The following is a 10808-nucleotide window of genomic DNA, read 5'->3' on the forward strand; positions in this document are numbered from 1 at the left end:
TTGGAAACCATATTAACACACAAAGGCAGGTATAGTGTGTGTTTTAATCAGGCATCCAGGTGGTTCTAATCGTGCCCAAGTTTGTAAATCACTGTGATAGTGTCTTTTAAGGCAGGCACATTAGCCTGATTGAAAACCACTGATGAGTGACCTCACCGTTCCTGAAAAGTACGTGCTGTGTCCTTCAGGTGTCTGGGGACATCAGAAGGTAAATGCCCTCCAGGTGTGGTCCATGCAGCAGCAGCGCTGGCCGTCACCTAAGATCTTGTCGGGAATGCAGGTTCCCTCCCCGCCCCGCAGGTGCTCTGAGTCAGAGGCTCTGGAGGCGGCGCCCAAGACTCTCCTTTAACAGGCTCCCCAGGAGATTCTGATTGAGATCCTGAGATTATTCCCTGCAAAGTACAGTAAGAGGCCAGGGCAAACCTGCAAATAAGGAGGGGATTTCTGGAAGCCTGCAGACAACACAGGGGCCTGTGTCTGAGAGGCTGCAGGTTCCCTGGGGCCGAACATGGCTCTGATACAGGTATTCTGTGCCCAGAGGGACAGGGCACCGTGCCCAGGACACAGAGGGGAGTGGATCAGAGACCCCAGCCTAAGGCCAGGACACAGCAAGGGCTACAACCTCCGCGAACCTCAGCCAGGGAGGAAATCGTCTCAGCCTTAGTCCTGGGAAAGCTGGGTTTTTTTTTAAGTCCCCTGGGAATCTGTGGCACTGGCCAGCCATGCTGTGGGTTTGGAACATGAATTTTATACTCTGCATGTTCCCCAAATGGCAAAGTAACGATTACCATTTGAAGTGCACCTGTAGTGCCCCAGGCATCTGCCTGAAGCAAACACAAATCTTCTCCAAAGGAACACACCGAGAATTTCCATGGTCAAGGTCAAACATATATTTATTTATATATTTATATAAAATACAAATATGATAATATGGTTCTGTAAAATCACAAAACGTACAAGAAAGAGGTCACCCCAAATAACAAACAGAACTAGGTCCATAAAGACTCAGCAAAAGCAGGAGATGAAAGAGACATGTTTAGTATGTTTAAAGACACAAAACGGGAAAATGAAAACATAATAAAGAATATAAAAATTAAGAAAAGAACTATAAAATAGAACAAATATAATCATGAAAAAATTTTAGTCATTGGAAAGATTAAACAGATAAACACAGCTGAACAGAGAATTAGAAAATGATGAACTAAAAATAGACCCAAAGAACAACACACTGAATGCAGAGCAGTGGGAGGGCTGAACATAGGTAAACACAGCTTCAGAGAGAATCAGGGGACTGGAAAGTGAGTCAGGGAAGTCCCAGGGATGTCACACAGAGAAAGGGGTGAAGAAACAGCTCAGGAGACGCGGACGGTCAAGTGAGAAGGTCAATCTGTCTAATTGTTGCTGCTAAAAGAAACGCTGGGAAGAATGGGGAAGAGATGGCTGAGAATTTCCCAGAACTGATAGAAGACACCAATTCCAGAACAAGGAAGCACAAGTGAACCCAACGCAGGGCAAGGAGAAATCCACTCCTAGATCCAGCGCAGTGAAACTGCAGTAAACACCAAGACAGACCTTAAAAGAAGGCCACCTACACACTCCAGTGAACAGACTGAAGTCTGACTTCCTAACAGAGAATAAAGGAGGAACAAAGAAAAGGAAAAGGAAACCAGCTTCCAAGTTTACGGGGAAAATAACTGTTGCAGAAAAGGTGTGTAACGGTGTATCCAACAAAACTATCTTTCAAAAATGAGGAAGAAAAATGGTTCCAAGAGGAGGTATGAGGTGCTAGGAGGCATGTTAAGAAATCTGTAGATCTATAGATACCTCTGTAAACAAATACAGATACATCTGAATTATAGATATAGAGACACAGCTAAACCAGCCATAATGACCACATCTGCTTTGTAGGGCTAAAAAACCACAACGACCTGACAGATAGACAGCATGTGAGCTGGTAGGGCAGTCATTCCTGTCAAAGCAGTCGGGTTCTCAAGTAGCTTCTGGAGAAGGGTAAAAATGTTGATTAATTTTCTGTTTTGTTAAATTAGGTGTGCATTTTCAAGAATAACCACCGAAAGAACACATTAATAGGCAAACCAGTAGAGTTTTTTAGAAAAGGAAAGAAGAGACGGGGAAACCTCTTAATTCAAAGAATGAAAAGAAAAGAAAACCAACTACAGAAAAGAGTGACAAAGAGAAAGGATGAAATGAAATAAAATGGAAAAAATCAATCAGAATATTCACGATAAATGTAATCTTCCAATTAGAAGACCTTTTGGACTAGACACACACACATACAATCTAGTTAAAAGAGACACACCTAAGGGGGGGTGGGAGAGGGACAGACCGGGAGTTTGGGATTAGCAGGTGCACACTCTTGTGTAGAGAATGGACCAACAACAAGGTCCTACTGTAGAGCACAGGGAACTATATTCAACATCCTGTGATAGACCATCATGGAAAAGAATATGAAAAAGAATGCATATATATGTATAACTGAATCACTTTGTTGTACAGCAGAAATCAACAACATTGTAAATCAACTATACCTCAATAAAAATAAATAAAAGACACACCTAAAACTTTACTGCAAAGCTAGGTTGAAAGTAAAAGGGAGGAAATGAAGATTCTAATCAAAATGCAGAAAGCATTACCAGGGGTAGAGAGTCACTGTATAACGACAAAGGTTCCGTGGAACAGACGCGTAACCGGACGAGGCGAGTACCGAACCCAAGCTCGGGGGCTCGCTGCTTGAGAGGCCGAAGCTCGAGAGACACACGTTGGTGGAAAAGACACACGTTGGTTGCTTTGTTTGGGAGGCCAGCAGCCTGGGACGACGGTGGCTGGCGTCCCGAGAGCACCTCCCAGCTGCTGGGTGGGGGCGGGGCCTCAGGGCCCATGAGCAGCTCGCGCAGCTTTCTCCGACTGCTTGGCGTCCGGGTGAAGTTTCGAGAGTCACCCACCTTCTGGTTTCAAGTGGTCTGGGGTCTCCATGCTTGTGGTCAGCAGCTTTCACGTGGTGGGGTCTGCTTTCTGTAAAAACAACTTAGGGGGGCTCCCTGGGGGCGCAGCGGTTAGGAGCCCGCCTGCCAGTGCAGGGGACATGGGTTCGAGCCCTGTCCGGGAAGATCCCACGTGCCGCGGAGCAACTAAGCCCACAAGCCACAGCTACTGAGCCTGCGCTCTAGAGCCCACGTGCCACAACTACTGAGCCCACGTGCCACAACTACTGAAGCCCGTGCACCTAGAGCCTGTGCTCCGCAACTAGAGAAGCCACTGCCATGAGAAGCCCGCGCACTGCAACGAAGACCCAACGCAGCCAAAAATAAATAAATAAATAACTTCATATAAAAAATAAAATAGAAGCAACTTAGGGATGCATGTCAGACCTTTATCTATACCTTTCAGGGAACTGGGAGCTCAGTGACCCTATGTCACTGGTTTATAGTCTAGACGGTTGCCGGATTCCCAGCCCAGCAGCTAGTCTTTGTTTTTACATCTTCGTGTTTCCTAATCATTACCTGTCAGGCCAGCCTTTTGAGACTCCGGGAGGCCTGGGAGAGGAAAGCTTTTCTACAAACAAGAGGCAGGCAGAGGACATGGTGGGGGGTCTCTCCCGGGAAGGCCGCATAGGGTCCTGCTTGGTTTCAATCGCCCCTTTTTTTCTGATACCCCTCAGTGCTGAGGGGAACAGGTACACAACAAGAAAGGGAGTAGTTTTGGATGGAGAGGTTAATCATCAACTCAGCAGAGGAACTCAGTTTCAGGGGACTCGGTTTTAGAAGAACACAGTAGTTCTGAACTTGAATATACCTATTAGCATGACTTGTATTTTAGAAAGAAGACAAGTTACAGAACTACAAGAGGTAATTGACAAACCCACCAGCACGTTCGGAGATTTTAATGTGCCTCTCAGTAACGGACAGAACAAGCAGATAGAAATCAGTAAGGATTTAGAAGATCGGAACAACAAAAGTAACAAATTTGATCTACAAGATTTTTATAGAACTCTGCATGCAATAATTGGAGAATATACTATCTTTTTAAGTGTACACGGAACATTATAAAATTGACTATGTTAGGTCATAAATCGAATCTCAGCAGACAGAAGGATTGAAGCACAGAAAGAACATTCTCTGATCATAGCATAAGCAGACTGGAAATCAAAAATGAGGGAAACTCTCATTCCTGACAATCTTCATCTGGAAATTTAAAAACATATTTCTAATTACTCATGGGTAAAAAAAAGTCTCATAATGGAAATTTTAAAATACTTAGGACTAAATAATAATGAAAATTATCAAAAGACAATAATGAATTTAATACCGTCTCTAATACTGTACTCTAATGTGGTACTTAGAGGGTGATTTATAATCATAAGTGCACATATTGGAAGAAAAAAAACCTAAAAATTAATGAATTAAGTATCTTAAAGTTAGCAAACAATGTGAATTCCCTGGTGGTCCAGTGGTTAGGACTCCACGCTTTCACTGCCCCGGGCCGAGTTCAATTGCTGGTTGGGAAACTAAGATCCCACATCTAAGCTGTGTGGCACAAAAAAAACAAAAAGTTCCAAAGAGAATGGAAAATAAATTTAAGAAAAAAAAAAAAAAAACAATTTAGTAAACTAGAAAATAAAGATGGAAAAGGGAGAAATGACAAAGATAAAGTTGTTTTTTTTAAAGACTAATACAGCTGATCGGTGTGCAAGACTGATCAACTTTTAAAAAGATGAAAAACACCAATAAAACTATTAGGATTGGGAAATGGATATTACTGCAGATGACAGGAGAGATTTAAAAGTTAATAGGGGAATATTAGGAACATCTTTTTGCCAATAAATTTTAAAATATAGATGAAATAGACAAGTTTCCAGGAAAATACAAATTACCAAAACAGATTAAAAAGCTTCCACATGAACTGTGCTATAATAACAACAAAAATTGAATCAATATTTCAGAAATCTTTCCATAATATAAAAACTAGGCTCAGCCTGTTTTATGGGCAAGTTCTAGCAAAACATTCAAGGCACAAATGATTCCAGTCTTTGATTCAAAGTGTTCTGGAAAAGAGAGCAAAAGTGATCACTCCCTGGCTAGTTCTATGAGTATTAGAAAATCTTTATGCCCAAATAGATAAGACAATAAGAAAAAGGAAACTTGATGACAGTCTCTAATAAACATATATGCAAGATTCTAAAAAGAATTTTAGCAAACCATCTAGTAGCATTAAAAAATATATCACATTTTATCGCCAAATTTGGTTTTTCCCTGTAATGAAAGGGAGCTTTAACTTTGGCAGATGTATTTATGCCTTCCTCCATGGTGATAAAATAAAAGAGAAAAATCTTTGCCCATCTCAGTAGGTGAAGGAAAAGCATTTAAAAGAGAAAGTAACATCCATCCCTGACTAAAATCCCTAGAAACATGAAACATACGATTTCCTTCACCCAAAACCTCAGCAGCACTAATAGCGGCAAATCATTGGAAGCACACGCAGGATTTTCATGGAACTTGAGAAACTGATTCTAGAATTTGTGCAAAAGAGCAAAGGGTCAAGAACAGCCAAACGGTCTTGAAGGAGAAGTGGGTGGTGGGAGTTGGGACAGCGCTGTGAGTCAGTAGTGAAGTTCTGCTGTGGGTTAGATGGCGTTCCAGGGCCCAGGCAGTGAGGGCAGTAGACTCACGCCTGTGCAGACCTGACATGGGGCAAAGGTGGCTCTACAAATCAGCCGGAGAAATGGACTATTCAGCCGGTGGTGCTGGGACAACTGGTTATCCCTATGGGGTGGGGGGGGGGGGGCGGGAATGGGAGAGTCCTTAAACAGAGAGCAAGGCACAACACGACACAAAGGGCACGTGTCCCAGGGAAGCAAATTAGTCCATCCAACTATAACAGCAGTAAGAATGCCTGATCATCCAAAGACAGCACAGAGAAAGTGAACACAGCGGTCACACTTAAAGACATTGGCAACACACATACCCAACGAAGGGTGAAGACCCAGAGTGAAGAATTCCTGAAGTCCAAAAACAGTGACGACGCAATCGCAATGGAGAAGCGGGCAAAAGGCATGAATAGACTTTCACGGGAAAGAAAACGTGAGGGGCCCGTGCTGCTCTATCCCATCAGCATTCAGGAGATGCAAAACCCTCCGTGGGTACCATTTGTACACAGTAGACTGACAACAGTGATGGAGCCTGACACGACCAAGTGCTGGCAGGGATGCAGGTCTGCAGAAACTTGTGCACTTGAAGGAATATAAATCGGCGTGGCTGTTCTGAAAAATGATTTCAAATTCTCTAGCCATGTTGATGATGTGATACCTCTGGCCCAGCAATCCCACTCCTCGGTGCAAACCCGAAAGAAACTCTTGCACCTGCTCCAGGAAACATGGACTGGGGTGGGCTAGGGGGTGCAGTATCACCGTCTACAAGAGCAAGGTACTAGAAATACCTCAATTTCCATTAACAGAACAATGAATAAGCTTGCTGTTGTGTGTTCACACAGTGGACCACAACACAGAAGCCAAGATAAATGAAATACAGCCACATGTGTCAATACGTGAATCTTTTTTTTTTTTTTAATTTTATTTATTATTTATTTATTATGTTTATTTTTGGCTGTGTTGGGTCTTCGTTTCTGTGTGAGGGCTTTATCCAGTTGCGGCGAGTGGGGGCCACTCTTCATCGCGGTGCGCGGGCCTCTCACTATCGCGGCCTCTCTTGTTGCGGAGCACAGGCTCCAGACGCACAGGCTCAGTAGTCATGGCTTGTGGGCTCTAGAGCGCAGGCTCAGTAGTTGTGGCTCACGGGCCCAGTTGCTCCGCGGCATGTGGGATCCTCCCAGACCAGGGCTCGAACCCGTGTCCCCTGCATTGGCAGGCAGATTCTCAACCACTGCGCCACCAGGGAAGCCCGAATCTTTTTTTTTAAGTTTGTCTGTTTTATCTCCAGTCCAGTACCACACACAAGCACACGCACACACATACTGCATCCACTTGAACTTGCCCGACACACCGCTTCCTTTTGAATGGCAGGGACAGAGCCATACTCGGCAGTCCCCAAGCTGCTGGTTACATTAGTTAGGTTTGGTCTTTCAGGAAGAAGACAGCTGAACCTCTAAGAAGCTGAGCCCTTAGCCAGAGAAGTAAGAGCCCTAGACCTAATAGCCATGAAAACCTGAAATACATGCAGACGCCCCACCCCCTTTCCAGGGACCACTCTTGAGACCCTCTCCCTCTGGGAGTTGAATTCCAAGAAATGATGAAGGAGCTGGTGGAGTTTCCCAGGACACTCCCCATCCAATGAGAGAACGCTTCGCTGCCCTTTCTAGAAGCTGGGACACACCCACTTGCTCTCCTCCCTTAAGGAGGTTTCCTGCAGTCCTGTGAAGTGTGTAACCCGCTGAAGTAAACCTGGTTGGTTCTGTCCTCCTGTTCGAGCGAGGTACAGATACCCTGTGTGATGGGTGGTCACGGAAGGCATTACCTTGCTCAGAGGTCTCAGCCCGTCCCAGAGAGGAGAGGCAGCGGCTCATCTCAGGATCTCAGGGGAAAAAACAAAAAAGCAGGGGAGGGAGTGGGGGTGAGATTTTACATTTACAGGGTGGAATGTTTTGCTGGGGTTTAAACTTCAGCTAGGCTTATGCATCTGAAGTACCTTCTTAGGCTGAAGATCAGCCAGTTGTGGCCAAATAGTCTTGTTCCTGAACTGGTCGAGACCAGTGGGTTGACCCACCCTGGCCGTTTCCCCAACCCCTACCTGCTCCACTCCCTGCAGCTGCTGTGAAGTCAGCTCCTTGGGCCCTTGATTACGGGTGAGAGGAGCCACAGGGAGCTCCCAGGGGCTCCAGCGCCCCCACAGCTCTCCCCTTCAGGCTTGCAAAGGCTTCTCCAAGACCCTTGCCCAGGGCTGGGCCCAGCTAGGCCCCCAGGATTGCCCAGCAGTCACCTCGTATCGTCCTCTTTCCCAACATTCATCACCCGGGTCTGACTTCCCCACTAGACTCTAAATTCCATGAGTCTGTCCATTTCACTACTGGGTTCTTAGCTCTTGGCCCATAACAGGTGGTTAACACAACACGTTCAGTGGATGAGTGCATCTAAGTCCTGAGTGGGCAGGGGAAGGGACTCCAGAATACAGATGGGGTCAAGGCTGGGGTCCCTGCTGACGCTGCCTCAGTGGCACTGGGAAGGGTGAATCCTGGCCCAGGGCCTTGCCCAAGGGTTGACCTAGGAGACTGCCCCTCTTTGCCCCTTCCCTTGTTTTCATCACTGACTGAGGCAGCCCAGAGCAGAGATGAGGCATGGGCAGGGCATCTGAACACCTGGGCCCCGGTCCAGATCTTCCGTCTCCAGATGGACCCCTGCCCTTGGGCAAGGCACTTAATCCCTGTGGGTCACCACAGTTTTCTCACCTGTGAACTGAGAGGCCTGGCCCAGCTAACCTACAGGGTGGATCAGGGCTCTAAAACCCTTGTCCATAATAAAAACCACAGGTGACCCCAATCTAATCCCCAAGCTCAAGGTTTTGAGTGATTTGGAAACAGAATGATGAATTAGAGAGACATTGGACATGGCACATGTCAGGACAAAGTGGGGGGCCTTAAAGCTTATAATAGGTTGTCAATAAATACCTGTTGAATGACGGAGTGAATGAATGAAGAATGAATGAATGAATGGTGTAAGGAAGGTGTGAAGGCGAATGGGGAAGCAGGGTCAGGTTTCAAGCAGATGGGGATCAGAGAGGCGACCTGTTTCTCAGCTCCTGGCTTAGCAGTGGTGCTGCCTCTTCGCCGTGAGCGTTTAAGTCCTCATCCTCCTATCCTGTTGCCCTCAACATCCTCCCTGAAAGGCGGGACTAGACTGAGCTGAATCCCCTCCCCCAAGGCCCCTGGGTCCCCTCTGCCTCTGAAGCCCAGCAAGGGTCAGGGGGAGCTGCACCCTTCCTCTGAGCTGCCTGTAAAGGTGTGGCCAGGGGGCAAGGCTAGAGGATTCCTCTGGAAGCTTCTTGAAGGGCTCAAATTCCCAAGTCCCTCTCCTTCTCTCCTTCTGTCACCTCACTGAGAGGGGACCAGCTGGGGCGGTGGGACGCTGTGTGGCCACATCCTGGCCCACCCAAGAGCACTGGAACCACAGAGCTGTCCGAGGCCCTAACGAGGCCCTGCAGCTTCATCCCGACTCCAGGGTCTTCTGAAAGGGGCTGAGGGCCTCACCAGGGCCGGGCCAGGGTCCCAGCACTTAGCTCAGTGACCTGGAAGGACGAACAGTGCCAGCTTCAAGTGCAGGAATCACAGGCTTCTGGTCTCCCTGTCCTGGCCCTGCTCCCTCTGGTTTTTGGTTTAATGTCAGCCCTTCTGCACAGGGAGGGGAGACGCAGGGAAAAAGAGAAGGAGGAGATCTGGACTCCCCAACCCAGAGCCCGTTTAAGGCAGATAACTTGTGCTATACAAAGAGATCACTGACACTGCTGATGAAAAAACAAACGCACAATGACCAAACAAAACAAATAAGACACATCGCAATGAGTCAGGAAGGGCAGTGAGATCAGGAGGGAGGAAGAGGAGTGGGGAGGGCGGGGCAGGTCCAGGCGGGGGTCCTCAGGGCAGGCTGGCAATGCCTCTGTCTTGAGGGGGGCCAGCTGGCTTGGGGCTGCTCTCGTTGGCTTTTCCTTCAAACATCATGACTAGCTCGAGGACCGCCAACCGTTTCCCCAGCATCACGTTCACAAAGTCTCAGTAGGAGATGGTGTCGCTGACACTGCCCGCCACCTCCGAGATTAGCTTCTTCATCTCCAGGTGGGTCTTGGGGACCCCAAGCTTCTCCATCGTCCTCTTGAAAGACATCAGATCAATCTCGCCCTCATTGTTCAGGTCAAACTCCAGGTACTTCTCTATAAAGGCTGCAAGTTTTTCCGGCAGGTTCTCTTCATCACTGTACTTCTGGTCACAGAGGAACTCCCGGTTGATCTCGGCCGGCGTCCTCTCCTGCCAGGCTTTGAGCAAACCGAGCGCTTTCCCTCCTTGGAACCTGTTGCTGAGCGCGACAGACATGGTGAGCACCGGACTTCCGCCGGCTCGGGGCTTCGCGACCGTGGCAAGGGACGCGGAGGAGGGGCGGGCGCCTGGTCCAAGCTGTGTGGCATGTGGCGGCGGGATCCGTACATGAATCTCAAAACTGGGATTAAAACATCAAGTTGCAGGGCTTCCCTGGGGGCGCAGTGGTTAAGAATCCGCCTGCCAGTGCAGGGGACACGGGTTCGAGCCCTGGTCTGGGAAGATTCCACATGCCGTGGAGCAACTAAGGCCATGCGCCACAACTACTGAGCCCGCGTGCTGCAACTACTGAAGCCCACGCGCCATAACTACTGAAGCCCATGCGCCTAGAGCCCATGAGCCACAACTACTGAACCTGCTCTCTAGAGCCTGTGAGCCACAACTACTGAGCCCACGTGCCGCAACTACTGAAGCCCGTGCTCTGCAACAAGAGAAGCCACCGTGATGAGAAGCCCGCGCACCGCAACGAAGACCCAATGCAGCCAAAAGTAAACAAATAATTAATTTAAAAAAAAATTAAGTTGTAAAAGTATAGAGGTACTGTGACATCATTTTTATGTCTAAAAATAATTTTAAAATAACTACTGTATTTATGGATACACACATAAGTAGCACAACCATAAGGAGAGACAGTTGTAATGATAGTAAAGATTAATTCAGACTCTAGTCACCTCTGGTGGCCAGGGGATGGGAGGAGGGAACGGTTGCAGGAACGTCATAGATTCTCAGGTGTTTGTTCTGTTATTAAACGTCAT

General features: G+C 47.4%; 1 pseudogene across 1 annotated transcript; it reads right to left on the reverse strand.

Moving 5' to 3' along the window:
- LOC309645469 (allograft inflammatory factor 1-like pseudogene) lies at positions 1-10147 on the reverse strand (annotated as a pseudogene). The gene has a single exon. The product of its transcript is annotated as an allograft inflammatory factor 1-like pseudogene (transcript).
- Positions 10148-10808: the final 661 nt, after the last annotated feature.

The sequence above is a fragment of the Balaenoptera physalus genome (assembly GCF_965194825.1).
Source record: "Balaenoptera physalus genome assembly, chromosome: 16".
NCBI lineage: Eukaryota > Metazoa > Chordata > Mammalia > Artiodactyla > Balaenopteridae > Balaenoptera > Balaenoptera physalus.